Source organism: Elephantulus edwardii, unplaced genomic scaffold, assembly GCF_000299155.1.
Source record: "Elephantulus edwardii isolate Elephantulus edwardi_28Jun2011 unplaced genomic scaffold, EleEdw1.0 scaffold00126, whole genome shotgun sequence".
NCBI lineage: Eukaryota > Metazoa > Chordata > Mammalia > Macroscelidea > Macroscelididae > Elephantulus > Elephantulus edwardii.
In genome coordinates, this window is record NW_006399876.1 from 2,986,600 (window position 1) to 2,996,578 (window position 9,979).

Here is a 9,979-nt window from a genome sequence, read left to right on the forward strand (position 1 = left end):
TCCATCCATCGGCCGCCCGCGCAGCTGCGCCCTGGCTCTCCCGGGGCCCAGCCGGGCGTCCTAGCCACAAGCACCCAAGCTCCCACTCCTATCGGACAACCCCTGGGCACATTCAGGGCACCTGCTGTGGGCGCACCCCACGCCACAGAGTGCGTAAAACCAGAATGCTGAGCTTTGGAGCTTGGCTCGGATAGAGAGCTGGGAGCCCCATCCATACACATCTCCAGGTCCTTCCAGTCCCCCAGGACCTGAGGAGAACAAGCCCGCTCCTGACCCAAAGAGCAGGAGGGGCCCTGGACCCCATTTGTCTGAGGAGGTCAGTGAGTCCCCTCCTTGCCATCTCCCGTGGGGTCCTGTCATGGTCGTGGTGTCTCTGGAACCACATTCATCCTCCAGGACAAGCGATGGAGGGGAGCAGTGAGTGAGGCGGTGACCCTCCACCTGCGGCTGGTGCCAGAACATGGTGGCTGCATTTCACTGTGCCGCACCCTTCAGCCGAGAGAAGAGCTAAAGTCTTGCCTATCCCACTCAGAGGCCCCCCCCCTTTCCTTACGTCTCTCAGATTTCCTTCTCCTAAGCCCACATCCAGGGCCCCCCACTTACAGAGCTGAACCAGAAAGGCCTGGGACACCCTCCCGCACTCCAGCTTCCTCTGAGATGAACCGTGTCATCCACCCTGCAGTCTGTGGTCGTCCCACGGGCCCTCGGGCACAGGAGCCAGGTGTGAGGGCCACGTGCACACGGTCAGAGCTCAGCAGTGCCAAGGCACAAAGGAGGACCAGTCGCTGCCTCTCCATGAAGCCACATGCACCCCAGCCAGTCTCCTGAGATGGGCAGACCTGTCCGCATCTCTGGTGGCTGTGGTTCTCCCCCTGCGGAGAGCAGGAGTGAGAGCTGAGGCTGCCAGGAAGAAGGGAGGCTGAGATGCAGGTATTTGGGGGGTGCAGCCCCCCAGAAGTCTTCCCCAGGTGCAGGAGTCAGGGAGGAGGGTCCTATTAGGGAGAAATGGGTCTGCCTGCTACTCCTCCAGCCCCGTCTGGGAGGCAGGGTCAGCACGCACCTCCGTGTGCAGGTCCAGCCCAGGTCACTGCAGGTGCCCAGCGGGCACAGACCTTTGAGTACCTGCCTGCCATGCAGGACAGAGATGAAGTGTGGATCAGTGCGGGGCTCACATCAGTGGAAGCTGAGTCGCCTCCAATCAACAGAGGGAAGCTTTGCGGGGCCCAGCCACCATTCCACTGTGCTGAGCACCTCGGGGACCCTCCAGGACCATGCCCAGCAGGGCTCCATTGTGGCCATGGGTTTTCTTTGACCGATGTTTGGAAGTTGATCACCAAGCCTTCCTTCCCACTCTCCCTCCAGAGCCTCCTCAGAAGCCTGTCCACCAGGGTAACCCCGCTGGGAAAGCCAGCAGCATCCCTCCTAGTGTCCCTGACAGTGGAGAATCACCACACAGCTCAGCCCTGTCGCTCCACGGCTGTCCCTAGAAGACTGAGTGCAGGCACACAGACGCGCGTGCGTGTACACACACACACGCACACACACACACGGTGTGGACCAACACAGCACCACACACACAGAGAAAGGTGAGGGCAGCGCAGGTGTCCACCTCCCCATGCTGGGCTCTGGCCCTGAAATCCTGATCTGTGTGGCCATGTGGTGGGTGCAGAGGGACACAAGCTGGACATGAGAGGACAGATCTCCCGGCACCCACTGACGAGAGATCTCCAGAGCCGACAGATAAGGGGTGCGCCGTGTGTGAGAGATCACCGGTTTTGGGGGGTGGGGTGACTCTGTGAATGGACAGAGCTGTCCCTCCAGGTCGTGAACATATATGCTGGTCAGAGTTAGTTGTACAAGCTGGTGGATGTAATTAATGTCACCAGTGTGTACTTCTAAAATGGTTAAATGTCCACTTTCTTTGTCGTGTGTACTTAACCACGGTGACATTGTTAAAAGATGAACAATCTGCAACCAGGTGACTGGCCCACAGCCAGCAGATCCCACGTCCAGTGCAGCCCCACCCCTAAGACGTCCTTGGACATCGGGGACCACCCACACTGTGGGCTGCCTATGTGGCAAAGGCATGTTCCACACTCGGAGTGACAGGGTGGCAACAGTTATACTCAAAACAGTAAAAAAAAGGACATGCAGGTGGGGCATGGCCATAGACAAGGTGACAGGTGAGGCTGCAGTGACCCGGGGCCAGTGGAGCAGTGGAAGGACAGACAAGGGGACAGGCAGTGAGGAGGCCACCATCACCCAAAGGCACTTGGGGTCCCATTTCACGGCGGGCAGCTGACCTGCTCCTGGGTGTGCAGCCACGCCAGAACCGCATCCAAGGGGGCCGGGGCCGGGGCTGGGCTGCCTGTGACCAAGGCACAGAGTGGAGAGCGAGAGAGGCGGTCTTGGTGCCGCCCCTAGGCCAGAGAGGACCCCGAGCCTGCCCAACCCACTGAGAGGAGAGGAAGGGGCCAACTGGGGCTGTCTTGCCTCTCAGCGCTGCTCAGACACCAGCTCCCCTTCAGAGCACTCAGCCCTGCGGGGTGGAGGTCTGCGCGGACACACAGGCGGCATCAGGGAGGACAGGTGCCCCCGTACCCTCTGCTCAGTCACCTATGGCTGGCCCAAGGCCTCGCTCACAGCGGGCGGGCTGGGCCAGGACTCGAGCGCGTGTGCTCACAGCCTGCCACAGCTTGGTTGGCTTTCCTCCAGGAAAAAGACAGTATTCAGCCCCCAGTCTGTACACACCAGCCCTGTGCTGGCTGGCTGCCATGCGCACCCCAAAACCCAGATTCAGCTGCAGAGCCAGGGTGCCAGGCTGAGGATGGAGCCCAGGCCCTGCCCGTCTCCTGACTGGTCAGGCTGCTGCCTCCATCCCGTCGGGACACTTCAGTTATTATTCACTCTGTGAGGTGCTCCCTTACCATCCCGAGCAAAGTGAGTCCTCGCACTGACTTCCTGCATCATCAGAATGTCCTTGTCTCCTTTGATGTCTTTTACAAGTTGCATCAAATTTCCTGCCTTCCCATTTCTGACCTCAAGTGACTCCATGGTGCAGGCAAAGATGGGAGCTCGCTCCATGACTCCCCTGGTCCTGGTCCATGCCCACCCGACGCCATGCCCTTCCTGCTCTGTGCCAACCAAGACCACTTTGATGATCCCTCTTCCTTCCTCTATCTGCTTCTGTTCCTCCTTTCATGTTCCCTATCCTTTATAAAAAATTGAAATTTCATTATTTAAGTTGCAGTTTATAAAGCAATTGGGTTTCCATCCAACAGTTCATAAATATTGTGTCTCCTGACATTAGTACATTGTAATAATGGTGCTTCTTCCCTGTGTGTCCTGTTTCTATTCATCCTCCTGTCCTCTCTCTCCCTGCATTCTGAGCTCTGATCCTGGGCAAATGCCCCCCTTTGGTCTCATGCAACTGATGGTTGTGAGGTGTGTGTTCCTCTGTGGTGTTTTGTTGATGACCTGGTTTACTGTTGCTCTGTGATGTTGATTCAGCCCTCACGGTCACTCTGTGGACAACAGAAAGGAACCAGCGTAATGCTGTTCCGTGCTCATCGTCCTTCCATGTAAGGCCCTCGTGTTCCGGCTCTCTATCAGACAATGTTCCAACTGCTATTCCTAGGCTTTTCCAGGGCCTGTTATCTCAGGATGTCTTGTGTCTGTGTTAATCTGGATGCTCCCTGGCGCTTGCCCAGAGCACATGGCGGTGTAGGATTTGAAGTACGAGTGGCCCAGCTGCCAGGGTCGCAGCACACGCCTTCAGCAGGATGAGCACTAACAGGTGACGGGCAGGACACTGTTCACCTGGAACTGAGCCGCATGGCTGGTTCCAGGTTTGAAGGGTGACTGCAGGCCCAGCCTCGAAGGTTCTGATGGTCTCTGCTAGAACAGTAAGGCTGGTTTTCTTTATCCTTTGGGGAGTTTCCCACCTTCTCCTCCCACTCCATCAGGGACCTTCGACTGGGGCCCATTTCAGAGTGATCCGCAGTGATGTCCAGTGCTTCCTTTTTCTTCTGAAGCTCACGTGGCCCACTGTTCCTGGTGGCTGGCAGGCTGTGACTGGCTGCCCTCCCCTGTGTCTGGACAGGGAGAAATCAATCCGCACTTTAGGTGGCACTCGTGTTTTTAAGACCCCAGTTCAGACTTCACAGAACAGGACATAGAAGTCTTTGTGGACTATTCTGCTAAGTGGCCTCAGTCCTGAGCTTCCTGGCCCAGAAATTCATTCCCTCACTAATCCTGGTTTATTTTCGCTGTCTGTAATCCTGTGCACCTCTGTGCCGTCTTTCTTAGTCATTCTGTGCTGATCGTCTGCTCTTATCATTTCCTATTAATTTAACTTGTCTCTGATGTCCTATGCCTTTCATGCCTCTGACTTTCCTGTACTCATGAAAAACACTCCTTTCCATGTGTAAGTGTCTCCACCGTGGGCCAGGTTCTTGACAGAAGCAATTGAAGAAATCTGCTGTTAAGGGCCTCTGCAAGTGCTAAAGAGCAAAGCTATCAGTTTAAAAACTAAGGCACACCTGATCCAAGCCATGGTGTTTTCAATTGCTTCAGTGCATCTGAAAGTTGAACGATGAATAAGGAAACCCAAGAAGAATCTGTTTCAATTGTGCTGTGGAGAAGAGTATTGAATATCCTGTAGACTGATATATGAACAAACGAATCTGCCGTGGAAGAAACACATCCGGGTACCACTTAGAGACAAAGAGGGTGGGACTTCCACTCAGGTGCTTTGAGAATCTTCTCCGAAGAGACTGGTCTTTGGGGGAAATGCTTCATGCTGGGAAAGGTGGAGGGTAAGAGAAAGGGAGGCAAACCCACAGCAAGATTGGCAGTGACTGTAGCAATGGGCTTACGCGTGACAGATCAAGGATGGTGCAGGACAGAAGAACGTTCCCGTCTGCTGCTCAGAGGGCTGCAATGAGTGGTGGTCAGCACCTAACAACAGATTATATCTATATCTATCTATATTTACACATACATATATACACTTATACCTATACATACATAGATAGATGAGATAGAAAAACATAGATGATGATGATAGATATAGATAGATAGATAGATAGATAGATAGATAGATAGATAGATAGATAGATATAGATGGATTATTTGATAGATAGATAATAGATTAGATAGATAGATATAACTGGATGATTAGATAGATAGATATAGATGGATGATGATATGATGATAGATAGATAGATAGATAATTGATAGATACGGATGGATGATGATGATAGATAGATAGATATAGATAGATAGATGATAGATAGATAGATAGATAGATAGATAGATAGATAGATAGATAGATAGATATGCTAACTGCTCTGCCCTTGGGGGAAAGATGGGCCACCTCCTCCATGTGATAAAACTGCCTCTGAAGCCCTCAGGAGCGTCGGCTGAGTCAGCACCAGCTCGACGGTACACAACAACGTAACTGTATATTTGAAAGAGTGAGAAGTGTTGAGCCTGGCAAGTCCCAAGTCCGTGGGTCAGACGTCAAACCAGAGGTATCTTCTGAGTGACGTAGCTCTGCAGGGGCTAACAGACCCCAGACAGGCAAGTCAAATGGCCAGCTACTGGCTTCCCAGGCCGATGAGTCCAGCATCAAGAGACACTCTAGCTGCCAGGATTGACTCCATGGTCACCACCACCATCACCAAGCACCTTGTGTGTGCGGGAGGCTGAGATGACCGTGTGTTTTACAGGGTAGGACATTGTGAACACGCATGGGTTGTGTGCCCAGTCTCACAGGGAGACCTCTGAAGGCCCAGTCCAGCTCCTCCGGGTCCCTCTCCTGTTGGGGTCAGACCTGCCGCTCCACTGAGGGGCGGGCCCATCTCTGTGTTGAGGGAGGCAAAGAAGGTCTTTTCCCATCCCCGGCCTCAGTTTCTCCCTCTGAGAGGAAAGCGTAGGGTTGGAGAGTCTCCCCACAAATGCTGTCTGGGGGTGCCTGTGATTTGAAATCGGTGCCTCACAGCTGTCGGGGCCCCTCTGCGCCTCACGCTGACGGGCTCTGCACGGGGTGCAAACACAATCTCATCACTCAGATGCTGATGGAGACGTGGGTGGTTCCCACCCATCCTCAAGTGCCTCAGGAGAGAGGCCTGGTGATCCCCGCTGGAAGCTCAGCCGCTAAAAACCCACTGGGCATACCCACTCGGACAGGCCAAGAGCCCAGGCTGGTCACACCTGAGGTCTGCTAATCAGTTGAAGGGAGCTTCGTTGCGAGTGTTTGTTGTTGTTGTTGTTGTAGTTAGGGGCCATCGAGTAGAGTCTGACACGTCACAACTCTGAGCAGCAGATCTGAAGCCCGTCCTACCGCTTGCCGTCCTCAGCATCTCTGACGCGTGAGTCCACTGCTGCAGTCACTGCATCAACCCGTCTGCTGGAGGGTCTCCCTCTCTCTCACCTGTGGTCCACCTTCCCCAGCCTGGTGTCCCTCTCCAAGGAATCCGCCTCTCCTAGAAGCATGCCCATGGTATGAGCGACGAGGCTGCACCGTCCCAGCCTCCAAGGAGAGCTCCAGCTGCACCCTCTCCGAGACCCACCTGTTTGTCTTCTCGGCCGTCCACGGGATGCTCCGTGCTCTTCTCCAACACCGCAGCTCATGGGTGCATCACATTGACGGTGACTCGTAGCAACCCTGTGAACAACCAGTGGAAACGGCGCCCTGTCCTGAGCCCCCTCACCATCTCCACAATGGTCAATCCCTTGGCAGCCAGTATGTCCATCTCGTTGAGGACCCTCCTCTCTTTCACTGGCCCTCTGCTGCACACACTAGGTGTGTGGCCTGCATCAAATACACATGGGTGTCTGGTAAAGCTCTCCCACTTTTTGCTCGATCAGAATCTTGCATCTGATCTCCCAGAAGTCACCTCACGCCGTCCACACACCACGTGGTTGGTGACAGTGCTGGTGGCCATGGAGTCAAAACTGGCCCATGATGACTCACATGTGCAGAGGTGAGCTGCCCCACTGAATGATCGAAATTGTGAGTTTCTTGGGGCAGGTTATCAGGTCTGATTTCCAGGGCACCACTCGATGGCTTTGAACCTGCAACCTTGGAGCTCGCAGTCAAGGACTTGACAGCTTGTGCCACATACGGACTCCTCACCTCTCCACTTTCATCATCACCAAGTCACCAGCATGGGTAGGAAGTTCTGAAGGAGCCGAGATGGACATGTCCAGATGGATGGCACTCCAGGGTGGACATGGGACGCAGGCCTTTCTGGACCTGCAGTACCTCAGTGTGAGGAGTCCCAGAAGCAAGGGTGACTTACTGGGGCCATGAGGACCCAAAAGCAGACCAGGCTGGGCTGTTGCCAGGTGAAGGCCAACAGTGTCCTGGGATCAGTTTCAGTGTCATTGTCAAACAAGTGGAGTGCCTTCCCAGGAAATGTGCCAGGGTTCTATAAAAGTGGCCCTTTCCAAAGGAGCGCTGATGGCACGCTGGTGACGTGCTTGGCTGTGAACCAAAGGTCAGTAGTTCAAACCCACCAGCTGCGCTGCAGGAGAAAGATCCAGAGCCTTGCAAACCTATGGGGCAGTCCTGCTCTGTCCTTCAGGGTCGCTGCAAGGCGTAGCTGATGGATGGCAGTGCATCTGGCTCATGGGCTTGGCCACTTCCTGGCTGACGAAGCCCGCTCCTGGGGTGACTCGGTCCACGCAGCCCTGGCAGTGGCCAAGCTCGCCTGGGCTGCACACAGAGTGTCTACAGTGGAGCACACGGCTCTAAAGTGCCCTAGCAAGAGGAAAACTCGAAAGCAGAAGGAGAGAAATAGAGGAACAAGATTGAGCACCTGCTAGCCATTATTGTTGGCACGGCTGGTAAGCGGGACGGTTCATTGTTTTGTTCACTTTGCAAATGTTGAGGGTTCCCATAAGTTTTCTCCACAAAGAGGAGCAAGGGCTACTGTTGCTGAGAAACCTTCAAACTGGCTACAAAGTTAACCAAGGAGATCTCAGTCCAAGCACCCCTTCAACCGTGCTCACGTCATTTGTTCATTCTTGGCTCTCTTCATTATTTATCTATTGATAAGCATCTTAATTAAAAACACACATAGATGCGTGTTGTATATATAATATATACACATTAAATAATTATGCATGTACCAGAAACCCCTCACATACACTTTATATATGTATATGCGCATGATATATACACAGTATCTGTGTGTGTATACGTGTACACACATCACATCATCACATACTTACGTGTGTATGTCTGTGTAAGACATGTTGTTGTTGTTGTTGTTGGGTGTCATCTGTGAACAGCTCGGAACCCGGCCCTGTATTGTCCTCGCCTGTTACAGGCACTGTGTCAATCCTCCTGGTGAAGGGTCTTCCTCTTCCTCTCTGATCCTCCGCCTTTCTCGTGTGTTTTTTTCCGAGGACTGACCATCCTGGCAACACGTCCAGGGACTTGTGAGACCCCGTCTCGCCACCCTGGCCTCTCAGGAGCGCCCTGGCTGCCCTTCCTCCAGGACAGACTTGCTTGTCCTTTCGGCGTCCGTGGGATAATCCGTTCTCTCCCACAACCCACAGTTAAAGGACTCAGTTCTTGAGCTGCTCTTGGTGAAATGTGGGGATGCACAGGAGGCCGTTCGAACAACCACGGCTTGTATCAAGCTTGCTTCGGTCTCTAAACTGGCACCCACGCCCGCTGGCATATGAAGGAGGTCAGCCGATCTGCCCAGTTCAATCCGTCCCTAGATTTCCTGACTGCTGCCACCCCACTGGTGTCTGTGAATCCAAGTTAAACGAGACGTTGGCGGCTTTGATCTTTTCTCCATCTTACGTTGCCTATTGGGCCGGTGGTGAAGATTCTTGTTTTCTTGGTGTTGAGATGTGAGCCATGTTGAAGGCTGCAGTCTCAGATCACTGGTGAGTGCACATTGTGTGTGTGTACAAATGTGTGTTGTATGCATAGTACATGTGTATACACGTGTGTCTGTGTGTAACATACATGCAGAGGCCCAGGTGACTCCAACAGTTACATGTTCAGCTTCTTGCCAAAATGCTGGTAGTGGAAATCCACGCCTGCTGAGCCCTGAAAAGCCTGGGACAGCTCTGCTCTGCTCAACCTGAGGGCAGAGGTTCAAACCTCCAGCCACTCTTCAGGGGAAAGGGAGACAGCTCATCTTCACGAGTTGGGATGGACTGGACGCTGGTGTGTGTGTGTGTGTATGTGTAGATGGATGTGTGTGTAGGTGTGCAAGTGTGTGGGTGTGCAGGTGGGTACGTGGGTGTGTGGATGGGTGTGGGGGAGTGTGGATGGGTGTGTGAGTGGGTGTGCATGGGTGTGGGTGGGCACGTGTGTGGACAGGCAGATGGGGTGCAGACCGTGACACCCGATTCACTGCCTGGCTCTGGCCCCTGACAGGCTTCACCTCCGTTAGGGTACACACATCTCGCTGTTTTCCTCTCCTTTATTTTAGTAGAAAATGCTTGTTTCCTTCTCCAGAAGGTCTCCTGCTGACACGAGTTCCGACGTTTGTAGGTTTGGCTGTAACATGTGGGTTGTTGTTGTATGCTGTGAGTTCACTCGACCCCCAGTTGGCCGTCCAGCAGGTTTCCAGAGACAGTTAATCACAGGAGAGGAGACTGCCCACCTTCCCCTGTGGACCCGCTAGTGGATTCGAACTGTGCGCCTTTGGATTGGCAGGGCAACTCTTTGCCGCCAGGCCACCAGAGTTCCACAGATATTGGATATTATTTCACAGACAACATTAGCTCTAACTCTGCGTCCTCGTTTCTGCTCTGAGCCCTGGGTGGCACAGTGTGGAACGTGTGGGCTGCGCACCACAAAGCTGGTGACTCACACCCACCGGCTGCTCTGCTGGCTAAAGGTGCGCAGACCCACCTCTACACTCACAGCCCACCTCGACACTCACAGCCCACCTCGACACTCACAGCCCCACCTCGACACTCACAGCCCCACCTCGACACTCAC